The sequence below is a fragment of the Pelophylax lessonae genome, assembly GCF_965119305.1.
Source record: "Pelophylax lessonae genome assembly, chromosome: 6".
Classification (NCBI taxonomy): Eukaryota; Metazoa; Chordata; class Amphibia; order Anura; family Ranidae; genus Pelophylax; species Pelophylax lessonae.
The window spans coordinates 71,599,775-71,625,906 of NC_138773.1; the positions used below are offsets into that span (position 1 = coordinate 71,599,775).

At 45.9% G+C, this 26,132-nt stretch overlaps 1 protein-coding gene across 2 annotated transcripts in view; it reads left to right on the plus strand.

Moving 5' to 3' along the window:
* The first annotated feature begins 2,238 nt into the window (after positions 1 to 2,238).
* GLIS2 (GLIS family zinc finger 2) overlaps positions 2,239 to 26,132 on the plus strand; it is a 104,395-nt gene continuing 80,501 nt past the window's right edge. The window contains exon 1 of one of the 2 annotated variants that reach the window (XM_082262257.1): positions 2,239 to 2,338. The gene's annotated coding sequence lies outside the window, so the exon portion shown is untranslated. The remainder of the gene's footprint in view (positions 2,339 to 26,132) is intronic. The other variant, XM_082262258.1, reaches the window with a different exon arrangement.

Genomic DNA, 26,132 nt, shown 5'->3' on the forward strand with positions numbered 1-26,132 from the left:
TGGCGGACAGGATGGGATCAGATGGCGGAGGGTTTCCACTGACACCCGCCCCTCCATAGAGGACAATGCAAGGTCCAATCAGATCCGCCAGACAGGTAGAAAATAGGACCACCATTCGTCTGTTTTTGCCGGACAGGATCAAATCAGATGGTGGAGGGTGTCAGCTGACATTCGCCCCTCCAGAGAAGACAATGCAGGGTCCGATCAGATCCGCCAGACAGGTAGAAAATAGGACCACCATTCGTCTGTTTTTGGTGGACAGGATCGGATCAGATGGCGGAGGGTTTCCACTGACACCCGCCCCTCCATAGAGGACAATACAGGGTCTGATCAGATCGCCCAGATAGGTAGAAAATAGGACCACCCTTCATCTGTTGTTGGCAGACAGGATCGGATCAGATGGCAGAGGGTGTCAGCTGACATCTGCCCCTCCATAGAGGACAATGCAGGGTCCGATCAGATCCACCAGATAGAAAATAGGACCACCCTTCGTCTGTTGTTGGCAGACAGGATCGGATCGGATGGTGGAGGGCATCAGCTGACATCCACCCCTCCATAGAGCACAATGCAAGGTCCGATCAGATCCACCAGACAGATAGAAAATAGGACCACCATTCGTCTGTTTTTGGCGGACAGGATCGGATCAGATGGTGGAGGGTGTCAGCTGACATCTGCCCCTCCATAGAGGACAATGCAAGGTCTGATCTGATCCGCCACACAGATAGAAAATAGGACCACCATTCGTCTGTTTTTGGGGGACAGGATCGGATCAGATGGCGGAGGGTGTCAGCTGACATCCGCCCCTCCATAGAGGACAATGCAAGGTCCGATCAGATCCACCAGACAGATAGAAAATAGGACCACCCTTCGTCTGTTTTTGGGGGACAGGATCGGATGGCGGAGGGTGTCAGCTGACATCCGCCCCTCCATAGAGGACAATGCAGGGTCCGATCATGTCCGCCGGTGGATCTGATCGCACAGTCGGTGTGAAAAGGGGCCTAACACACGTTCTTGGTCTAATCGCCAGCCTCCTCCTTCTATTAACCTGCAAAAATGTGCGTAAAAAAACCCCCCCTAAAAAACACAGCTAAAGTGTGAATCTATCCTTCGATTGATTGGTTGTCAATACGCCAAATGAGGCCTACGGAAATGGATGAGCAGGAAGCCAGGCGTAGACCCAGGGCAGTGTACAGGAGTGTCATGGGATAATATTGTGTCAGGCTGTCATGGTGTCTGCTGGTACAAAGCCCCTATTCTTTCATTGTGTGTGGATTGATAAGGCTGTGTGGGCTGAGTGTCATGTGTGTGCAGTATGTGGAGTTGTGTAGTGTGTGTGCAGTATGTGTGTCCGGGTGGAGTTGTGTATGTGTGGTATGTGTGTAGGGGTGAGAGCCAGGCTGTGAGAGAAGCCCTTATATTATTGAAAACCACTCCTTTCCCCCTGTGTGCTGGGAGAGAAGGGGGAGAGAGGGCTCTCTGCAGCAGCCCCCTCCTATGGGCAGAGACTGGGAGGAGAAGAAGTGGAGGGGGGCGGTGTGGTGAGGAGCCCCCCTTCTCCTCCTCTCCCCTGCAGCCCCTGTCTGGCTGGTCGGGAGCATGCGCAGTGGCCTCAGCCCTGGAGTAGAACTGATGTTGGAGGGTCATTCTCAGACAGTTCTGCAGGGCTGCAATAAATCACCCTGCACATTCCCACCCCTCCCTCCCTCTGTCTGTCTCCCTCCCTCTCTCTCTCACACACTCTCTCTCTCTCTCTCTCTCTCACTCTCTCTCTCTCCTTCCTTCCTTCCTCCCATCAGCTTGCCACCTCTCACTTTTGCAGCCTCTTCTCCCTGCTTTCCTAACCCAGAGCTCCCCCCTCCCCCTTGTCCCCTATCCTTACCCCTATAACATTGGGGTTGCTGATAAGCTCCCCTACATCCTAGCAATCCCTGACACTAAGAGCATCCTTTATCCTTGCAGACTGAGCAGGCTCTGCCCTGCCACATAATAGAAAGAAAAAACCCCATTCTGTATATAGCTTAACACCCCACTATGTCTCCTGGATCCCTCCAATAAAAAAGGGGGGGTCACACCGCTTGACCACATCTGGATCCAAAGCCTGAAGACTCGAGGAACCTTCTCTAGACATTGATCCAGACTGTTTTTTTTTTTCTGGTGGGGAAGCATTTTGATATTTTTTAAAACAAATATTGAAAAAAAAAAAAAACATTTTTGGAAGGGCTTCTGGATTACTAATAATAATATTATTATTATTATTATTTTTTTTGCAATATTTTTTTTTTTTAAAACCAAAGAAGACAGGAATTGTCTATCCTACAGACATTGCAACCTGCAGAAGGTGAGAATGGGTAGGGGTGTTCTGGGGGAGGGGGGTATTTGGGTGTTCTATGGGTAGGAATGTTCTTGGGGAGGGGGGTATTTGGGTGTTCTATGGGTAGAGGTGTTCTTGGGGAGGGGGGTATTTGGGTGTTCTATGGGTAGGGGTGTTCTTGGGGAGGGGGGTATTTGGGTGTTCTATGGGTAGGAATGTTCTTGGGGAGGGGGGATATTTGGGTGTTCTATGGGTAGGAATGTTCTTGGGGAGGGGGGGTATTTGGGTGTTCTATGGGTAGAGGTGTTCTTGGGGAGGGGGGTATTTGGGTGTTCTATGGGTAGGGGTGTTCTTGGGGAGGGGGGTATTTGGGTGTTCTATGGGTAGGAATGTTCTTGGGGAGGGGGGATATTTGGGTGTTCTATGGGTAGGAATGTTCTTGGGGAGGGGGGATATTTGGGTGTTCTATGGGTAGGGGTGTTCTTGGGGAGGGGGGTATTTGGGTGTTCTATGGGTAGAGGTGTTCTTGGGGAGGGGGGTATTTGGGTGTTCTATGGGTAGAGGTGTTCTTGGGGAGGGGGATATTTGGGTGTTCTGGGGGAGGGGGGTATTTTTTTAAGGACCTGTTTGTTAACCAGTTATAGAATGCATTCCATAGTTTGATGGGTCGGAGCCAACTGTATAGGGGATTGGTTATTTGGGGTCATGGAAAGGTGATATTATGCGGAAGGTGGGCTGATCACCCCACCGATGGCTGTTCGGTCAACGTATTGATGGGTGTCAGGGTACGGTGTGTGTTATGCCTGAATATCTGCTGTACAAGGGGGAGACCTGTCACACCAATACACCATAGGGGGGAGGGTGAGCTGTCACTTCTTTATAATGGGGGAGGGTAGACCAGGGGGATTCTCTATACATGAAGAACCCCATTGCAGGGAGTGTGACAGTCCACTGTCACTGTCACCTAGCTAAATGTCCTGAAGATTGCTTTATAGGTAATGTTGGTCAACATACATTGTTACTTTAGCTGTATACATTTTGGATTACTGTATTCCTGCATTTGCTCTGTTAATTTATTTTAAAAAAAATTGTCATGCCTGTAATTTTATATAAGAGATGTATTTTGTTTTTGTGACTTTGTCTTTGTACCAATGGATGATACTCTATCTCTGGAATAGCGAACGTATTCTGCGCTCCTATATAGGTGCAAAATAAGTTTATGGAAAATGCAAATGAATAACCGAATGGCACATGTAATGTATGAAGGAAAATTGTAGGTTTGTGACGTTTTGCTGTCTGTCATTTTAGTGACAATAAATAAAATAAAAAGTTCAGTTTTTCTGATAAATTAGTAGTGAGCAATAAAAATATGATTGTATGGGGATAAAGTATATAAAAAAAAACAGCACAGCAGGGGTTTGGGTTCAAGTTCCATTTTTCCATTCTTTTCCTTTTCTGAGTTTTTTCTGTAATTTTTTTTTTATTTACTAGATCTAGCAGTAAAAATTTTAACATTGGTTATGAATTATTTTAAGAAGAGCGCTGTGTCCTGATGTCTGTGTATTAGGAGGAGAGGAGAGCTCTGTGTCCTGATGTCTGTGTATTAGGAGGAGAGGAGAGCTCTGTGTCCTGATGTCTGTGTATTAGGAGGAGAGGAGAGCTCTGTGTACTGATGTCTGTGTATTAGGAGGAGAGGAGAGCTCTGTGTCCTGATGTCTGTGTATTAGGAGGAGAGGAGAGTTCTGTGTCCTGATGTCTGTGTATTAGGAGGAGAGGAGAGCTCTGTGTACTGATATCTGTGTATTAGGAGGAGAGGAGAGCTCTGTGTACTGATGTCTGTGTATTAGGAGGAGAGGAGAGCTCTGTGTCCTGATATCTGTGTATTAAGAGGAGAGGAGAGCTGTGTGTCCTGATGTCTGTGTATTAGGAGGAGAGGAGAGCTCTGTGTACTGATGTCTGTGTATTAGGAGGAGAGGAGAGCTCTGTGTCCTGATGTCTGTGTATTAGGAGGAGAGGAGAGCTCTGTGTCCTGATGTCTGTGTATTAGGAGGAGAGGAGAGCTCTGTGTCCTGATGTCAGTCTATTAGGAGAAGAGGAGAGCTCTGTGTCCTGATATCTGTGTATTAGGAGGAGAGGAGAACTCTGTGTACTGATGTCTGTGTATTAGGAGGAGAGGAGAGCTCTGTGTCCTGATGTCTGTGTATTAGGAGGAGAGGAGAGCTCTGTGTCCTGATGTCTGTGTATTAGGAGGAGAGGAGAGCTCTGTGTACTGATGTCTGTGTATTAGGAGGAGAGGAGAGCTCTGTGTCCTGATGTCTGTGTATTAGGAGGAGAGGAGAGCTCTGTGTCCTGATGTCTGTGTATTAGGAAGAGAGGAGAGCTCTGTGTACTGATGTCAGTGTATTAGGAGGAAAGGAGAGCTCTGTGTACTGATGTCTGTGTATTAGGAGGAGAGGAGAGCTCTGTGTACTGATGTCTGTGTATTAGGAGGAGAGGAGAGCTCTGTGTACTGATGTCTGTGTATTAGGAGGAGAGGAGAGCTCTGTGTACTGATGTCTGTGTATTAGGAGAGGAGAGCTCTGTGTACTGATGTCTGTGTATTAGGAGGAGAGGAGAGCTCTGTGTCCTGATGTCTTTGTATTAGGAGGAGAGGAGAGCTCTGTGTCCTGATGTCTGTGTATTAGGAGGAGAGGAGAGCTCTGTGTCCTGATGTCTGTGTATTAGGAGAAGAGGAGAGCTCTGTGTCCTGATATCTGTGTATTAGGAGGAGAGGGGAGCTCTGTGTACTGATGTCTGTGTATTAGAAGGAGAGGAGAGCTCTGTGTCCTGATGTCTGTGTATTAGGAGGAGAGGAGAGCTCTGTGTCCTGATGTCTGTGTATTAGGAAGAGAGTAGAGCTCTGTGTACTGATGTCAGTGTATTAGGAGGAGAGGAGAGCTCTGTGTCCTGATGTCTGTGTATTAGGAGGAGAGGAGAGCTCTGTGTCCTGATGTCTGTGTATTAGGAGGAGAGGAGAGCTCTGTGTACTGATGTCTGTGTATTAGGAGGAGAGGAGAGCTCTGTGTACTGATGTCTGTGTATTAGGAGGAGAGGAGAGCTCTGTGTCCTGATGTCTTTGTATTAGGAGGAGAGGAGAGCTCTGTGTCCTGATGTCTGTGTATTAGGAGGAGAGGAGAGCTCTGTGTCCTGATGTCTGTGTATTAGGAGAAGAGGAGAGCTCTGTGTCCTGATATCTGTGTATTAGGAGGAGAGGAGAGCTCTGTGTACTGATGTCTGTGTATTAGGAGGAGAGGAGAGCTCTGTGTCCTGATGTCTGTGTATTAGGAGGAGAGGAGAGCTCTGTGTCCTGATGTCTGTGTATTAGGAAGAGAGGAGAGCTCTGTGTACTGATGTCTGTGTATTAGGAGGAGAGGAGAGCTCTGTGTCCTGATATCTGTGTATTAGGAGGAGAGGAGAGCACTGTGTCCTGATGTCTGTGTATTAGAAGTAGAGGAGAGCTCTGTTTCCTGATGTCTGTGTATTAGGAGGAGAGGAGAGCTCTGTGTCCTGATGTCTGTGTATTAGGAGGAGAGGAGAGCTCTGTGTCCTGATGTCTGTGTATTAGGAGGAGAGGAGAGCTCTGTGTCCTGATATCTGTGTATTAGGAGGAGAGGAGAGCTCTGTGTCCTGATGTTTGTGTATTAGGAGGAGAGGAGAGCTCTGTGTCCTGATGTCTGTGTATTAGGAGGAGAGGAGAGCTCTGTGTCCGGATGTCTGTGTATTAGGAGGAGAGGAGAGCTCTGTGTCCTGATGTCTGTGTATTAGGAGGAGAGGAGAGCTCTGTGTCCTGATGTCTGTTTATTAGGAGGAGAGGAGAGCTCTGTGTCCGGATGTCTGTGTAGGAGAACTCTGGGTCCTGATGCCTGTGTATTAGTAGGAGAGGAGAGCTCGGTGTCCTGATGTCTGTGTATTAGGAGGAGAGGAGAGCTCTGTGTCCGGATGTCTGTGTATTAGGAGAGGAGAGCTCTGTGTCCTGATGTCTGTGTAGGAGAACTCTGGGTCCTGATGCCTGTGTATTAGGAGGAGGGGGGAGCTCTGTGTCCTGATGTCTGTGTATTAGGAGAGGAGAGCTCTGTGTCCTGATGTCAGTGTATTAGGAGGAGGGGAAATCGCTGTATCCTGATCGGGAATGAGCTCAGGCATGTTGGGATCCTAGTCTGAAGCCACCTGAGCTATCCTGCCAGGAAGCTGTCATTGCACACCACCAGTCATAAGTGGCCGAGGCAATCCCTACCCTGCAGCTGCAAGTATACAAGGGCGGGGAATGCCTCTGCCTCCAATGATTAGCGGTATGCAGTGACAGCTTCCTGGTGGGATAGCTCCGGTGGGTTTGGCCTAAAATCCGAACACACTTCAGCTTATCCCTAATCCTGATATCTGTGTATTAAAAGGAGGGTAGAAGTCACAATGTCTGTGTCATGTTGGTGTATTAGTAAGCAGGTGTAGACTAAAGATTTTTCTGGCCTGCTGGGCTGAACGAGGGAAGCTACTCCATTACCCCATCCATTCTGTATAGTGTGGATGGGCAAATCTCTCCTGGCTGATGCCCACAGCTGTCAGAGTACCAGTCCAGAACAGTGACTGCGGCTGACTGGCTGCAGTCGTTGTTTGGCCAACAGTTTTTTGCTTGGCTACTTGGATTTTTCTATCAACGTTTGTTGATCTTGCCAGTGCCAATATAGCCATCTGCAGACCGGTTTAAGAAACACTGAGAATGGAGCTCACCAGGAGGTGAGTGGACCAATATCTGATTATGCCAACACCCACAGTGCCTACACACACTTATCTGTGCTTAGTGCCAGGCTCTCTTTAAAAACCAAGCACAGCATTGGGGGTACAGGTCTTTTTCTGCTCTATGTGTAGTGTGCCCTTTCTGCTCTTATTGCTTTCCTATTGGCTATAGAACACAATGGGGCTGATATGAAGGGGAGAAATCATGTTTTTTAGGTAACCAACACTGGATTTCAATCAGACAGATCATGTTTTGCAAGTGTGTGGTGAGATATGAGGATTAATAGGGCAAAAACACTGTGCACCACCACTAAGGAGGAACCAGACTCTGATGAGCCAATTTTTTTGCCCCCTTTTAGGCCCCGTTCACATAGGGGCGACGCTACTCGGAGGTCGCGGTGCGAGCAGCGCGCCGCGACCTCGGAGCGGCCACCACGGACTTCATAACATTGAAGTCTATGGCGGTCGCCTCCTGGTCGCCCCAAAGAAGCTCCGGACCCTTTTTCTAAGTCGGAGTGACTTGTGTCGCTCCTATTAGAACGGGTCTGCAGCCTCCCTATGGGAGGCGACCTACGGCGACCTGTGAGGCGACCAGGTCGCCTCACAGGTCGCCTTAGTGTGCACCGGGACTTACAAATATATTTATAAACTAGAGAAGGAATAATGGTTCCACAGTTAAATTAAAACACCTGGTTAATTACATTGTAAATTACCTTGATTTGTAAAATAAAATAACCTTCTCCCATATGCCTACTGTGCTGCCCCACTAGTGGAGCCCTAAGGATAACCTGGTCCTTCCAGGTATATGGCATAAATAAACACTCTTCTCATTTGAAAAATTGAGCTCCTCCAAGAAGATATATGAATGAGATGTATTTTAAACAAGGGGTATAATTATAAGCCTCAGGTCTTTGTAGCAAAAGTTGGATGGAGCCCCTCTAGAGAGAAAAATAAAATTGTATTGACCACACTAACAGAATTAAGTGTAATCTTCTTCTGATGCTCTCCTATGACAGATCGGCTTAAGATGTACAGTACAACGGTAGCACGGGCCTATTTATCAAACCATTTGACATCCCAGTCCCTGATTTAGTGTCCTCCTTAGTTTGTGTGGTCCCACATTTGCATTTCTCCTTTCTTATGTCATTTTTAGTTTGTATCGTCTTGTTTTTTTATAGTCAATGCTGTGGTCTTCTCCTTCCTTATGAGGTCTCTCCATTTTCTTGTGTTTGCCCCATCTCAAGTTCACCTTTTCTAAATGTTTCCATACTTTTATTTTTTATTTCTCTTGGCTCATTCTGTACATATTTCCCTGCTGTATCGATGACAAATTACACAGCGCTTTACATACTGCTCTCAAGGAGCTTACAATCTAAGGGCACTTCCTCACATACATACCATACACACACACACACTATGGCTAATTAAACAGGAGCCAGAGTGGCATTCTCCCACTCCCTCTTCCAGGCCTGCAAAACACTAAGGGCTCTTTCACACGGGCTTTCCGTGTGAGAGCTCCGCTGCGGTCCTTTTTTTTTTTTTTTTTTTCACGGAGCAGATGACATTTCTGTCATCCGCTCCGTAGGTCCGCATATCATCCCATCCGTTTGCGGATTATATGCGGACATAATGTAAGTCTATGGGGATTGCGGATGTCAGCGGATGACACCGCTGACATCCGATTTTCCTTCCTTTCCGTTTTTTGAACGGAGGAAAAATAGGGTTCTGTTCCGTTCGAAAAAACGGAACAGAACTGAAAGGAAGGAAATCGGATGTCAGCGGATGGTATTCCGCTGACATCCGCAATGCCATAGACTTACATTATGTCCGCAAATCATCCGCAAAAAAATAGGATGATTTGCGGACATACGGAAAGCCCGTGTGAAAGAGCCCTTACCGTACCGAACCGTTCCTACACCGTACCATGCGGTACCAGCAGTGGAAAAGCACAAAAGAGAGCCCAACCGTTCGATTCCATGCAGTGGAAAAGCGCCATTATTGTATTGGAACTCCCCTGATTCCCCCTCAGTTAAACAATGGGGGATGCGTATGGGTAACACTCTCATTTTTGAAGGGTATGTAAATCAACATGATGGGCTATGACTAGAACTACACGCTAAAACGCGTGAACAATGTATTGTGTACCACACCTGCATTAATAAATGTATTCATTGCGGAAGATCGCGCTGTCGGATTTCTTTTATCTATATGTATATCAAGATAGAGGTTGCCTGGTAAATTTAAAAAACTTTGGGCGCCCTGGCTTGGTGGGTTTAAGTCCTGTGGAATTGGTTAAAATGAGGCTTCTGCAATGTTTCTCCAGCAATATTACTGCATGAACGGATCTACTAAACCGTTTAGATCAGGCATGTCCAACCTGCGGCCCGGGGGCCGCATGCGGCCCGGAACCACAGGCAATGCGGCCCACTGCCCCCTGACAATTTATTTTTTTGCTGGGGAGGAAGGAAGTCGGGTCGGGGGCACGGCCACAGCGGCTTCCAACTAACTGTAGGCAGAGGCTGCCTCGGAAGGGATCATCCTCTAGCTGTGTTAAATTAGTGCTGGGGGGGCGGCAGTGCTGGAAGGGCGCGGCAGCGTTTTATTACTTTATATACCTTAACTATAGTATATATTTTATATGCGGCCCGAGAAAATTTCTCTACACTCAATGTGGCCCAGAGAAGCCAAAAGGTTGGACACCCATGGTTTAGATAATTTAAATGTATTGTCTGTATTTAGATCTTATTTTTCCTTTGGTCTTAGTATTTATTCCTTAAAGCGGAGTTCCACCCGAAATTTATACTTACCTCCATCTTCTCGCTCCCGGTCACCTGAAAAACAAATGGATAATCGCAATTTTTTTTTTTTTTTCACTTACCTTTTAGAGAAAATATACTCACCTTACTTCCTTCTTCCTCCCCTCGGCGGCCACGGCGATTCGTCACTTCCTGGCTTTTGCAATGATTCCTGGGAGCTGAACGTCATAGCTCCCAGGAATCATTGCGCCTGCACCGGCCCCGACGTCAGTTCCGGGGCGCGCGCGTCATCCCCTTCTAAACAGCTTCTGGGCATGCCCAGAAGCTGTGGAGGGATGACGCGCGCGACCCGGAAGTGACGTCGGGGCCGGTGCAGTGCATCGTGGGACCGAAGAAGGAGGAAGAGGACCGAAGAGGACGCGGAAGAGGATCGTGCTGGCTTCAAGCTGCCCACACCTGAGATGGCAGCGCTGGAGAAGACAATTTCAAGGTAAGTATATCTCCTGAAAGGTAAGTGCAACCCGGGACAGATCAGAGGCTAGCCATTGTGGAATGTGCTAGCCCTGACTGTCCCGGGGGTATTTTTGTAAAAAAATGTATAACCAGGGTGGAACTCCGCTTTAAGTAAACTGTGTACAATTGGCAATTTTTTATGATTCAATGTTGACATGCTTTGAATTGCTGTACGTCTTTTGTATTGCCGCCAGATTGTTATTGCTTCTTTTGGTTTAATAAAAACCTTTTCTGATTAAAAAAAAAAAAAAACGAAAAAAAAAAAAAACAGGAGCCAGTTAACCTTCATGTCTTTAGAGTATGGGAGGAAACTAGAGTAATCAGGGGAAACCAACACAAGCACAAGGAGAACATGCAAACTCCATGCTGATAGTGTCCTGCTAGGCTAACCGATGACCCCAGTTGCTGCAAGGCAGAACTTCTAATGACTAAGCCACTGTGCCGACCATGTTTCTTGCCACTCTTGTGTCATTTTGTTTGTTTTTTTTTGTTTTTGCTCTGTTTCTTTAGCCCCCGTTCACATGCAAGCGATGCTACTCGGAGGTCGCGGTGCGAGCAGCGCGCCGCGACCTCGGAGCGGCCGCCACGGACTTCATAACATTGAAGTCTATGGCGGTCGCCTCCTGGTCGCCCCAAAGAAGCTCCGGACCCTTTTTCTAAGTCGGAGCGACTTGTGTCGCTCCTATTAGAACGGGTCCGCAGCTTCCCTATGGGAGGCGACCTACGGCGACCTGTGAGGCGACCAGGTCGCCTCACAGGTCGCCTTAGTGTGAACGGGGGCTTATTGTTCCTGATTGTTGACACCATCAGTGGTCATCTTTGTTTCCATAACGTGACCTTTTTCCTAGGTAGTAACCTCTAAGAGACTTTGGGCACCAAGTACTTTTAATTCTTGGTGTGCTGGCCCGGGCAGGTGGGCACAGGTGAACCAAGAGGAGCTTTCTGCATATCTCAGTGTTGAAGTAAAGAAGGTGCTTGATGTCTTTGATTACTTGGATTAGTGCGTGGAATGGTGGTCATATCCCTGAGAAATTAGCATGAGCAGTACTTTGGTTGCATGACAAATGGTGCCAGGGATGGAACAACCTTGCCTGGCCAGAGGAGTGGATCCTATATAATCAGTTATAGTAGTCCTTGTTATCTGGCCTCAAAACAGTCATGGGGTTGCCATGGCTAAAGGTATACCCCATTAGGTATAGTGGACACAGCAGACTTGTTACAGATAGAAAATAATGTACATATTTATGAACTTATGCATTACTCATCATCTTGGAGCTTTCCTTATATTTTAGCCCTCCTGCCTAGAATTGCTTTGATGACTTCAGAATCTGTTTAATCTGCAACGTTTTTTGGCTAAGTCTTTGACATTGGGAAATAAGTCAACCTTTATCTCATAACAAAACTTTTCTGTGGTCTGCCATAAAGAGAGAGTGCAATAATTTGAGGATCTCATACAAGACCCATATGTCTTAGTGGTTGATATATTAAAACTGGAGAGTGCAAAATCTGGTTCAGCTCTCCAAAGAAACCAATCAGCATACAGGTTCTTTTATTAAAGCTTAATTGAAGAAGATGCACTCTTTCAAGTTTTAGTAAATTAACTCCAATGCTTTCTTGGTAAGAACTAGAGTCACCTCTTCTCAGCCACCATCAGCATTAGACCTATCCTGAAAATTGAATTTGATCGGTAGGGAAATTCCTAATTAGAACCAATCAATACATAACAGATTGATAAAGATTTCATAGAAACAGGCCTCATGCAGAAAAATCGGAAAGAACAGGGGATCCCCACTGTAGCCAATGAGCTTCTTGCTCTTTTTTAATATTCTAGACGTTATAAAATATTTTCTAGGGACACTGGAGTGGATTTACTAAAACTGGAGAGTGCAAAATCTGGTGCAGCTCTGCATGGTAGCCACTTCAGCTTGTTCAGTTAAACTTAGACAAAAATACCTGGAAGCTGATTGGTTTCTATGCAGAGCTGCACCAGATTTTGTACTCTCTGGTTTTGGTAAATCAACCCCACTGTGTTGCTGAAATACTGGATCTAAGCTTGCCATACACAGGGCTGTGTCTAAAGACCATGTGACTCTGTATGCATGGGGCAGTTTTAGTCGGTTGGAATACTGATACTTCTTTGTGTTTTAACTGCTGTTCTTCAGTAAACATTAACAAGAGAACATTACCAAAAGGTAAAAATTGACTAATGTGCAGAAAAAAGGGTAAATTTTCACTCCGAGTCTTTGTATGGTGCGGCTGAGTGTTTGCAAGCGTGTCTGTGATACTATTTTGTATGAGGAAAAAGGAAAATGTGAGATACTGTGTATGGTGGATCTGGCTATGTGAGATCCCTTGAATGGTGGTCCTGGATAGTTGAGGCCCTGTAACTCTTACAGTGTAAGGTAGAACTGGGAACGTGAAGCTTTTCGTATGGTACAGTGGACGCCTGAGGCCCTGTGTACACCCGACTGGAGTCTTATGGCCTATATATTGTGGATATGACCCATGAAGCCCTGTACATTGTGGACTGATCACATGGGGCCCAGTGTATGGTGGACTGTACTCTTGAGGCCCTGTGTTTGGTGGACTAGACCCTTGAGGCCCTGTGTATAGTGGACCACACCCTTGAGGCCTGTGTGTTTTGGACTGGACCCATGAAGCCCTGTGTTTGGTGGACCAAACCCCTGAGACCCTGTATATATTGGACCGACTCCATGAAGCCCTGTGAATGGAAGGTAGGATTTGTAAGGTGAAACTAGGAACCTGAGCACTTCTGTAAAGTAGACCTGGAAATGCTTGCCCTTGTGTGGTTAAATTAGCAATATAATGACTCTGCTGTAAGCTGGAGCCAAGAATGTGAGGTCCTCTGTATATGGTGGAGTTGGGAGTAAGAAGCCCTAGACTTGTTTTAGTGGTAGTGTGAAGTCCTTTCTATGGCAGTATAAGGTCTCGTGAATGTACTGTATACTGACACGTGAAGCCTTAGTGTATATAGGTGAGTGGCCTCATTGATGTAATAATTTTATCTCTGTGCCCTGTGCACAGCTGCTGTGTCCTAATATGACATCCATGTGGGTGTGTGTCCCTAAACTCACCCTGGGTGTGTTCGGGGCCATGTATTGGTACCCACATAGATGTATCCCAAGTTAGCTCTGAAGAAGGGGGGGGACACCCTCGAAACGCGTCAGCTCCATTTGGAGGTTTACATTCCACTACTGTTTGTACTAGCCGACTATGCTGAGTGGAGATTTTTGGTGGACCCACACTTTTATTTTGCCTGTTATTTCATCTCCTTTGTGAGTATGATGTATATACTTTTATAAAAATAAATTGTTGCAAAAGGTAATGCGCTAGGCTGGTGCGCCCTCTGTATTCTTTTCCTTTTAGACCCACATAGATGTGTCTGTGCAGCCGCGTGTCCCAATAGACATCTATGGGACTGCCGACACGGGGATGCACACAACACCTTGGCATCCCTGTGCCAGCAATACATAACGGGGCATGCAAGTAATTGTCCATGTAATAGAGGCCTATTACAGAACACTCATTGGTTATTATAAGTATAATCTTATTCTGTGATTGCTGTTTTCCCTTTAAACTGTCACAATCTATGTAAATTGTTCACATCCAAGCAATTATTATAAAGTTGGATTTGTAGAAGGTTAAAATGACTTGTACAATAAAAAGAAATTAGCAATAGTTATCATGGGAAATATTTGATAACCTATATGTGATTGGTATCAGCCATTTGTACTAATATGTACAACAGCACTCAGACGGAGAGAGCGAGAGTGGAAGGGACAGGGAAAAGGGCCAATAAGGTGTGCTGCATACAGATGTGCTGACAAGAACACACTGACAAGAGGGACAGCACAGTGAGCAGGGGGATGACCTCATCAATCTGATGCTGCTCCTTCTCTTTTCAGACACAAACTTGGGGGCAGGAGGTGACCTAATTGTATTGCTTAACTGCAGTAGACACAAATCAGGTCACCAACCTGGCTCTAAAGTCTAACAGAGCTGTGTAAATCCCAAGACTGGATGGCTATAAATAAAATTAAAAAATAAAACCCTGGCAGGGAAAACAACTCAGCAGTACACCTACCATGAGATAAATATAAGGGCTGCCTCTGCTGGCTATCTTAAGGAAATGCTAATTGCCTGGTTGTCTTTAATAATTTTAAATGTGATCCAGAACAATCATACAGCAAATGAAAGTCAGGATAAAATCAGAATTCCTTATCTCTTTCCTTGTTCAGGATAAGTAAATGTACGGAAGTCAGGGAATAAGACTGACAGTCAAGGAACCTGTCAGCCTGCATATTTTCTAATGAAAGGTATATGTTAAGGTAGACCTCTTCTGATGGTAAAAAGTACTTTATGAAATGATACTTTTCTAGCCCCGATGTGATGATTCAGAGCTGTGAAATTCTTCCCCTGCTGCAGTGGCTTGGCTGTGCCGGAGAACTCCTCCCAAGACATGGTGGGGGCCAACATCTGCAGACAGTGGCTGGGACACAAGCAGCAATGGTGTATATCACAAGGGACATTGCAAATAATGGGCCTGTAAAATAAATTCTCCCCTCATCCAAAACAAAATTTGCAGTGCAAGGTTGAGTTCTACTTTAAAGAGATCTAAACCCAAACTGGATGACATTATTTAGTTTGCTAAAGCACTGTGTTTAATAAACAACTGTCATCGTTTTTTATTTCTTTAAAAAAACTATGTTTTTACATTTTTTTTTTTGCATTTCTGCATTTCCTCCAGCCTTGTACTAGTTCAATCATTTTTATTGCATATATCATTTTTTTTTTTTTTGCAGTAATACAAAGAAAGCACCTGGTCTACCCATGCAGGGGCTACGAATGGCGACATAAAGAACATAGATACGTAGACATTACATAAACGAAAGGAGGGAAGGCCTCCTTTCAAACAATCACATTAGACCTAAATATAACATACGTGTTTGGTAGGGAAAACCCCACATTTTGCCAAAGAAGCCAGGACCCATGTGTCAGTGACCCTGTGTAGGTAGTCCTGGGCGCCAAAAAATATTTAAAGAGGCTAAAGAGCCCAGTAAACGAAAGGAGATAAAAAGCAGAGACAGGGAAGAAAGTTAAAGCGGAGTTCCACTCAAAAGTGGAACTTCGGCTTATCTGTCTCCTTGCCCCCTCCGGTGCCTTTCGGGGGGAGGGGGGGCGGTACCTGTCCCCTCTTCCGTTGGACCTCGCCGCGGCAAAGGTAGGTCAGATGTTCGGCATCCCTCCTCCTCCCTCCTCTGATTCTAAGCCAGTAAGAGAACGCAGGGCGCTGCGCATCCTTACGTTGACACCATCAGTGGTCATCTTTGTTTCCATACCGTGACCTTTTTCCTAGGTAGTGACCTCTAAGAGACTTTGGGCACCAAGTACTTTTAATTCTTGGTGTGCTGGCCCAGGTACAGGTGAACCAAGAAACCAAGAGGTGCTTTCTGCATATCTCAGCAGGTACCCGCTCCCGATGTTCGGCATCCCTCCTCCTCCCTCCTCTGATTCTAAGCCAGTAAGAGAGCGCAGGGCGCTGCGCATGCGCAGTAGGCACCCGCCCTTGAAGCCGCAAGGCTTCACTGCTGGGTACCCTAACTGGCAATGGCTGCGGTAGCATCCGACAGCCAATGGAAACATCGGCTGCGGTGCCGACATTGCTGGACACCACGACAGGTACGTGTCCTAATATTAGAAGGCAGCAGCTACAGTATGTGTAGCTGCTGACCTTTAATTATTGGAAGGGGAGGGGGGGGCGGAACACCGCTTTAAAAACAAAGTAGGGGGGGGGGGCGAAGGTAGGGGCCCGGGATCGCCTGAGACACCTGTTAAAGTCAACCAACACTTTCCTCCAGACTTTTTCAGCCACATCCTCCTGTCTATATGCATTTGTTCAAGCTGTGGCTGCCCCTCATTGCTCTGGACTGATGTCCTGATGGTGACAATGGCAGACCACCCCTGCACCAAAAGGGTTGGAATGGACGCTTTTAGTCGCCACTGGAAGTGCAAGTGACAGGGTGACAACTCAGGAGAGCAATTGGGTGACTGACAAGTCCATAGTGTTGTCATCCTACAAAAGAAAGTGCCTGAACCCTAGCAGGACCACCAGGTATTATTTTAATGGTAGCATGCAAATGTAAAATTGATAACAACTGTTGCAATTACATTAATATATTCAATGTTCTTTGGAATTTAGGTGATTGGGGTTACTTCTACTTTGCTGTCAACTGAAAACGCGTCACAGGAGTGCAGAATGTATTGCACTTCTGTGATCTATAGGAAAAATATGGCCAAAAAAAAAAACTTTCGACATACTTCTCCTTTTAGGGCAAATAGGGGCATTGCTTATATTGCTTAATTAGAGATTGTCAAGGCCTTCATTTTATACCGTAACTGTATTACAAACACATGGGGCCTGTAGCAGTTGTGCGGGTCCTTCCTGAAGCTGTTGCCATGGCAACCATTGGTTGATCTCCTGTGCGGTCTCCATTAAGCTAGGTGACATTCTTTCCTCTCTAGTAGCAGCTCTAATGTGCCACTTCCAAAGCTTTGCAATAAAGTAAAGCAGGACACTTGCGTGTGTGCTTTATGTACTGTACTTGCACAGTGAAGCCTTCTTAAAACAGAAAGTATTCACATGTGTCGTTCCATCACATATCCCAAAAATCAGAGGGTTAGTCCCCATTTCAGGACAGTGGGCTGAGGCTGAGCCATGCAAATCACTCCTTTATGCCAAGAGTCTCCAAACTATGGCCCCCGGGCCACACTTGGCCCGTCACAATATTTCATCCGGACCGCAGCTAGGGTGAGTGGCGTATCTTCAATTGGCTCATTTTGAGGATTAAAGTGGTTCTAAAGGCTGAAGGTTTTTTTTAAAAAATCTGTATGCAGCGGTTCCACCCAGCCCTTACCTGAGCTCCCTGAGATCCCACGTTGTTCATGGTAGCCACAGCTGTCCCTTCTCATTGGCTGTGACAGCAGTGGGAGTCCATTGGCTCCTACTACTGTCAATCACAGTCAGTGAGCCAATGAGGAGAGAACGGGGGGGGGGGGGATTAGCCACAGCTCTATGGGGTTGATTTACTAAAGGAAAATAGGCTGTGCATATTGCAAAGTGCAGTTGCACTCTGCAAGTGCAATTACTCCAGAGCTTAGTAAATGAAGAAGAGCTCTGTTGACTTCCATCATCCAATCATGTTCAAACAAAAAATGCTGTTTTTTTTTTTATTTCCTTGCATGTGATTGACCATTCTTTGCAAAGTGAATCTTTAACTCATTTACTAAGCTCTGGCTCAACTGCACTTGCAGACTGCAGCTGCACTTTGCAAAGTGCACAGTATATTTACCTTTAGTAAATCAACTCCTATGTGTCTTATGGACTCATAGAGCGGCGGTTCTTTAGCGAACATGTTGCGTGCCCCCAGGGCAAGCGGCTTTCTCTGGGGGCACTACTCAAGGGGGAGGAGCCAGGAGCACTGATGGGGGACCCGAAAAGAAGTGGATCGGAGTGCTCTGTGCAAAACCACTGCACAGAGCAGGTAGGTATAACATGTTTGTTGTTTTAACAATAAAGCTTTAATACCACTTTAGGTCTGGTTCACAATACCGCAAGTGGACATCCCAGCGTGACTTTGGCACGACTTGCATACGACTTCTTTAACAGATGTCAATGCAAGTCCTGCCAGAGAAGTCAGAGAAAAAGTAGTACAGTAACCTTTTTCTAAAGTCAGAGCGACTCAAGTCACTCCTATTAGAACGGTTCAATTGCACTTAAAGAGGTTGTAAACTCGTATAAATTTTTTTTTTTTTTTTTTTACACCCTGCAAAAGAAAGACATAATGAGCTAGTATGCATCGCATATTAGCTCATTATGCAATACTTACCTCAGAACGAGCCCCCGCCGTGCCGCTCACTCACCTCTATGACGGGCGACATGTCTAGTCGCCCGTCTTCCGGGATCGCGGCATCCGGCCATCTGATTGGCCGGAGCCGCGGTGACGTCACTCCCGCGCACGCGCGCGGGAGCCGACAGTCACGGCACGGGGCTCTGAAGGAACGGCACGATCGGCCGTTCCTTCAGAGCGCATGCGCCAGTGACGTCACTGGCGACATGTAAGGTAAATATCTCCTAAACGGTACATGTTTAGGAGATATTTACAGTACCTATAGGTAAGCCTTATCATAGGCTTGCCTATAGGTACAAGTTGTAGAGGAGGGTTTACTTCCTCTTTAATGGGGTGTGACTTGTAATACAATATGTGCTCTCAAAGTTGGAGCGCATGTCGCACCAGTGGGAACCGGGCCTTAAGGTCAGCAGGGGCTGCTTATGGTTTCCGCTTTAGCCCCTTTTAATGTAAGGGGGACTTTACAGGGGACACTGATATAGGGGGTGCTTTGAAGAGGACTCTGATGTAAAGGGAACTCTGATGTAAGCAGAACACTGGTGTGGGTTTTCTTCAGCCTGCAAATATTTTTAAAATATACAATGTGGCCCTCGAACTGAGGTTGGGTTTACACTTATGCGAATTGGATACGGATTTTCCCACATCCAATTCGCATGACTCGATGGAGCCGGGTTCACACACCTTCGGGGTGGCCGCGGTCCAGATTTTGAAAAAGATCCTGTGCGTCTTTGACTCTAAATCAGGTGTGAATTCAGGCAGAAATTCAGACCTGATTCGCACCTTAATTGGTGAACAGGGACCCCCTGCTGTGAGCCATGGCTGCAACATGTGTGAACCCAGCCTGAAAAGATAGCAGACCACTGCTTTATGCCCTAAATTTCCCAACACACATCCAGAACTGCTGATATATAGTACAAATATAGCCTAATTATTACTAAACCTTTATTCTAAACTGCTACTTCCCCCCCCCCCCCCCGAACTGTGTAAATTGAGCAAGGTAGTTGTGGGTAAAATAAGGTAAGGTAAAGACTTAAAAAAAAATGCAGAAGGGCTCTCTGGCCTTCCTCTGAGGAGAGAGGGTCTAATTATGTCTGAACCCCCTGGGGCTAAGGCTTCTGACAGGGGCAGGGGGCTTTGGTCCACCTAGGCCCAAACCCCAGCAGATCTCACCTCTTAGGGCCCAGTAAGAACCAGTCCACTAAGTACTGGGGTGCCAAGTGCTGAAATCAGGCTAGCCAAAAGGTCTGCTCAAGGAGACATTGTGCAGAAGGAAGTAGCTTTAGGTGCCATTACCTCATGCCAGTGGATTACACTGGGTTCACCACTTCCATAGTAATACCTCTGGCGCCCCCCTTGGAGGCACATGCGTTGGGGCACTCTGCCTTTCCAGGCCCTGACTGGACCTTAGCAGACGTGCTAGAATTAGGAGGCACTGGGGTTGATTTACTAAAGGCAAATATACTCTGCACTGTAAGTGCACTTGCTCCAACGCTTAGTAAATGAAGAATACTCAATCATATGCAATGAAAATAAAAAATAGCATTTTTGCTTGTACATAATTGGATGACAGAAATCAGCAGAGGCTTTCCCTAATTTCCAAGCTTCCCTTCAGATCTAGAGCAAATACACTTGAAGTGCACTTGCAGTGTACAATATATTTGACTTTAGTAAATCAACCTCACTGAGTCCCTCAATTCCATACATTGAGTCCCCTTGAGTTTCCTTGTCCCACAGAGAGAATCCCTCAGGACCTGCCTCGGTTACATGCCACTTTCTCTGAGCCCTTGTTGACGCCAGTGCAGCTTTGAAATCGCGTTTACTTCAATGTGATTTCAAAGCTGCAGATCAGTGCGATTTGCACTTTCGATTTCATTACGACTTTGCCTTCATTTAACAGAAATCTACACAAGTCGCAATGAAATTTAAAAAAGTAGAGCAGGAACCCTTTTCAAAGTTGCTGCAACATGATTAGTGTCAGTTTGAACGGTTCTATTGCCAACAATGGGGTGCGACTTGTTTTACAATTTGTAACTGTCAAATTGCATGACAAATCGCAACGGTGTTAACCAGGGTTCAATCTGATAAGAACAGATACTGCACTTGATCTTAGCCAAAAGACTATGAAGAAAACTGCATACAGTCAGCTACTTGGCCATCATCAGTGTAGTGTAGTGTAGTGTATGGAAATCATGGCTTCTGTGGAGTAGAAGCTTCAAAGAGAGGTATGGGATTTAGAAACATTTTTGCTCACGTAGGTGGATGCAGCATTAATCCGGTAGTTAATCTGTCCCCCACTGGCTCTGCATTGGGCGATCAAAGACCACTGATCAGTTTTCCCCTCCGCTCTGAGCAGAGAGCCGTAGTCAGTCTCCGGCTCTCTGCTCTGCCCCTCTAGCGCTCACTGGAGCGCTGGGCTGTGTAGGGGGCGGGAGGGGCTGGCTCAGGCTCTCAGTGGATTGCTAAGAGGCTGAGCCAGCTGTCAGTCCAGGCTTCTGGGGGATCCCAATCATATGATCAGAATCTTTTCAGAGCCTGTACTGGCTTCAGCCCGCTGTCTGCTGAATACGGATCACAGGAGTGCAGAACGAAGTGCACTCTTGTGATCCAAAGAAGAAGTAAAGCCAAAATAGCTTTGGCTATACTTCTCTTTTCAGACCCATTGAGACAGTGTAACCATACAGGTTATAGTGAGAATGGGCTAAGGAATCAAAAAGCCCTCAAATCTAATTAGTGTGTAGAACAGTAAAGCCTCCATAAAACAGAAGGTATTTACATGTCACATATCCCAAAAATAAGAGGATTATTCCTCATTCCAGGAGAGCACTAGGGTTACTTTGCTTGAGGAGCCCATACACGAGCAAGGTCTCTGCCCGTCCTCACTTGAACTGTAAGCTTCTGGGCTTTAAAATGGTCTTCCACTCTGACTTGACCCATACTGTGTATTTGCAGGGGAGGGATTGTTCCCTTTGTTCTAGAAAAAAAAAAAGACAACAACTAGCATTCTTCACCAAAGATTTCCAGCACATTGAAAATCCTGGCCTGCAGCTTGGAAGAGCTTGTTATCTGTCTCTTTTAACCCTTAAGCTGGCCATACACTAATCACATTTTGGCCAACTTCGGCTTGTCAAAATTATATTTCTCTATCAAATTTTGTCAAATGAGCTGGGCGGAACATTGTCGCTTGCATCCAATCAGCTACAGGCACTGTTCGGGTATTCTGACAGCTGCGGGTTCTGGCATTCAAGCCCCGTACACACGTACTGATCGTCGGCCGAACGATCGGCCGTCTTTTGTCCAGGGCTGTCGTGTCTGTTGAAAACTGCAAAAGACTGCACACGAATTTTGTCGGCCAACAACAGCCGACTGCAGAAGTGATGTCATGGGATGGTTAACTTTCCTTGTCTTTTTTCTTTTCTGAGCATGCCCAGTCTTGCAAATCTGCTGTCTGTCGGCCGAAATCTGTACTGACTGGCGAACAATCGGCCGTTCTGGTGTTGGCCAACAAAAATTTTAATGCTTGCACGACAGATTCTGTGCGGCCGAAAATGCGCTGTCGGCTGTCGGAAGCATCATACTAACAAGCCTACAATCGGCCAATCGGTCGTCGGCCGAATATTTACGGCCGACAATCGGTACGTGTGTACGAGGCATTAGAATGCAATAGCTGGCTCTGCAGACTTGTCCATCCATCCACACTGTATACTGTGGATGGGGGGGAATCAAGTGATTTCTCTCATTCAGCCTGCGAGTGTTACAGCAAGTGATGCCCAGAGTATCACTGCATCACTGCATTTACAAAGACTTTAAAGTATATGTAACCTTTAATAGTGAAAATCTGTTAATGGATCCCACTGTCTCTGCTAACTTTCATACAAATTATTTTTATTTGTGTAACTTTTATAATTGGCAGCAAATACCTGGTGCTCCTGGTACTCCTAAGAGAAGCTTTACAGCCCATTCACACTGCCGCGACAGGATTTTGTGGGGCGACCTGTGAAGTCGAGGTGCACAGTGTGCACCGCGACCTCGGCGCGACTTGCACGGACTTCATATAATTGAAGTCAATGCAAGTCGCCTCCAGGTCGCCCCAAAGTAGTACAGGATCCTTTTTCTAAGTCGGAGCGACTTGTGTCGCTCCTATTAGAACGGGTCCTGTACTATTCAATGGCGAACGACCGACGGCGACTTGTCAGGCGACCAAGTCGCCTGACAAGTCGCGCTAGTATGAATGGACCCTTACCGTCATCATCAGAGCCCCACCCTGTACATCACTATACCCCCATACATCAGGGTACTCCCATAAATAAGATCCCCCTCCCATACATCAAAGCCCCCTATACATCAGGGTACTCCTATACATCAAGGTTTCCCCTATACATCAGAGTCCCCCCTATACATCAGAGTACCGCTATTCAGCATCCCCCATCACAGAGTCCCCTCTTCCCATTGGAGCCCTACCTTTCTCCAGCAGAATAGCAGAAGGTTGGAAGTAGAGCAGGTCGGAGGTGCACCCTGTCCTCTCCAGAGTGCTGGGGGCAGCCAGCATTGATCAGCGTTATTTATTGCCATGGTACAGGCAGGACAACCTAGCCCTAGGAATTCATTGGTTGTTATGATGCTTATCCATGGCAAACTGCGTCCAATGTTTGCAGCACCCCAGAGGAACCCAAATGGCACCCCAGGGTGTCGCAGCAGCCCAGTTGAGAAATGCTGGTTTAACACATTGCAATGTTTTCATTTTCAATGTATTTTTATTGAAACATTTCACAATAAAGAATACAAAAATGCATATCAAAGAATATAAAGAATGCAAAGAATGCATATCTCCCACAATGTAAAATATATACTGAATGGGTAAAAGACCCAACATTTTTAAACATAAAAGAACATTTGAAAAAGGGGTGTCTTTGAAATAAAAATCTTCACAGTCAGTATAGATTATGCTATCAGTGTGGACTAACCCCAAAATTCATTCAAACTCTCTAAATGTTACATAAACAAGGCACATCTCAGGCTCGTTATCTATATGTGATAGATTGATTTCTGTTTCATGATTTCACATAACATTCTTATATCTAAGGGCCCTTTCACACGGGCGCTCCGTATGTCCGCAAATCATCCTATTTTTTTGCGGATGATTTGCGGACATAATGTAAGTCTATGGCATTGCGGATGTCAGCGGAATACCATCCGCTGACATCCGATTTTCTTCCTGTCAGTTCTGTTCCGTTTTTTGGAACGGAACAGAACCCTATTTTTGTTCCGTTCAAAAAACGGAAAGGAAGGAAAATCGGATGTCAGCTGTGTCATCCGCTGACATCCGCAATCCCCATAGACTTACATTATGTCCGCATATCATCCGCAAACGGATGGGATGATATGCAAGCATACGGAGCGGATGTGTAACGTGAGAATTACCTACCCCGTGAGAAAAACCTACCCTCATCATTTCCGGCCAGGAACAGCTGAGCAGCGCAGCAGTGCGCATGCTCACAGACCCAGATACCTATAGGAACAGATGAGGAGCTGTGTAGTGCGCATGCGCACTAGCATGAATTGATGAGGGTGTCCGTGAAAAAAACCTACCCACGTGGCGGGTACATTAAAACAGCTGGGCTACAATACAAGTCATCTCCGCTCCTGTCCCTGTGACTTCCCTCATCTTGGCTAGTAAATATAAAAGCGGCTGGCGGGTCCGTGAATTATGTTTTCATACACCCGCCGCCGCTTTTATATTTACTAGCCAAGATGAGGGAAGTCACAGGGACAGGAGCGGAGATGACTCATATTGTAGCCCAGCTGTTTTAATGTACCCGCCGCGTTACACACACTGAGGGTGAACCGGAAGTGATGAGGGTAGGTTTTTCTCACGGGTAGGTAATTCTCATGGAACAGATGACACAAATGTCATCCGCTCCGTAAAAAAAAAAAAAAAAAGTCCCGCAGCGGAGCTTTCACACGGAGCGGCCGTGTGAAAGAGCCCTAAAGCAAAAACTTTTTTTTTTAAGTATGGATAGAGTAGGAAATGGCTAAAAAACCTGTCTGGACTGTTTTTGTAATCTATGACCCATTGGGGGAGGGGGGGGGGTATCTCTATCCACTTCCTGTCTTGTTGACATAGCAGGAAAAGAGATGAAACAAATGTCCCCATTGGAAGATTTTTCCAATATTCCTGTTTTGGTCAGCATTTTTTAAAAAAAGTGCCAGAACAGAAAATTTCTTAATTTTCATTCAGTGACATTGGTCTGCAGGTTAGGGAGTGTGAATCTTCCTAGAGGGGACACAGACTAAAGCCCCGTACACACGATCAGATTATCGAACGATCTGTCGTCCGTTTTTTGTGGCATGCTAGTCTGATGTGGAAAGTGAAGAGGTTATTTTCATACGAATTTTCCCGTACGACAGAATTCTACTTCAGAAGTGATGTCATGTGTTGGATTGTTTTGTATGTGTTCCTTCGTCTCTGAGCATGCCTAGTCTTGCTCTTAAGATTTTTTTCCGTCGAAAACTGTACTAATGAGACGAAAATCGGACGTTGTGTTGACGAGAGATAAAAATTTTATAGCCTGCACATAAGGATTTTTTCGGCCGAAAAGTTGGAGTCGGCTGTCGAAAGCACCATACTAACAATCCGAAAATCGGCAGATCACTCGTCAGACGAAATTTCCCTTCAGATTTTCTTATCGTGTGTACGAGCCTTTAGACTAGACATCTAAAACAGTTTTGGCTAGACAAAATCCTCCCAAAGCTACACATCTTCTGAACTTCCAAAAATGTGAATTTCCTTTTATAATGGTATGGGCATTTTTTTTACCCTGTCTCCACCACCCTCCAACTGACTGCAAATGATTATTTTTGGGCGAAGGTCTCCTTTTACTGATTAAACAGTTGTTTTGGAGTAAACCTTGTTAGGTTCCCCCATGACCTCAACGCCTCAGTAATAATCTGCAGCTTTCATGGTTTCTTATGGTTTCCTTTCACCAAGACATTTTATCAATGCCATATATTTTCTACAGAATTCCCTACCTCCTCAAAACAACAGAAACTCGTTACATTATTTGGTCCTTGGCGTTTACCCAGTGTAAATGTTATGATCTAACTATATCACTATATAATCTTTAGATTCCATGCACACGGCTATAAATGGGCCTATCACGTAAAATATTTCTGTATATTCTCTGCTGGCAGTAACAGGTTCAGCTCTATACATTGTGACAATGCTATGCCCTGCCACTGTGTAAGTATAGGGAAAACTGACACAGGCTTTGCACTAATGCAGAGTGCGGGGCTCCAGAGTTTTGTATCTGAGCAGAGAAGACTGTGTTTTCAGTTTTCTAATACCAGATTAGGGTCCAGAGTCTGGAGGCTTCAAAGAGTCTTGAGTGGAATGAAAGGAAAAGGGGCATTTTATATGCCCCCTTTTCCTCATGGGAGAAATGGCAGGGTAATAGCTTTGAATTTTTAGTCAGAATTTAGGCAGGATAGTCTGACAGGAATTTACCTCAGGGAAAGAGCGGGATCCTGCCTGGAGATAGTTCCAGGAGGTGGGATTAGGAGTATCCTGGCAGGTGATAGTTTAGTTATAGGGAAAGTTCTAGAAGGTATTAGGAGTCTATAAAAGAGCAGTGTGGTCTCTGAGGGGCTCATTCACCTCAGAGAAGTCCTAGTGTTTGTCTCCCCCACCCCCCCTCCCCTTATGTCGTGGCTGTCTGTTATGTGGTATGTCACCTTTGCAGCTATGTAAAGGGGGACTAGTGTTGTTAGATTTGGGAGTTGTTTTTAATGATAAAGACAATTTTATATTTATTGATGCAGCCTGAGCTTTTTATGGCTAGGCTGTCTGAGGATGTGTTG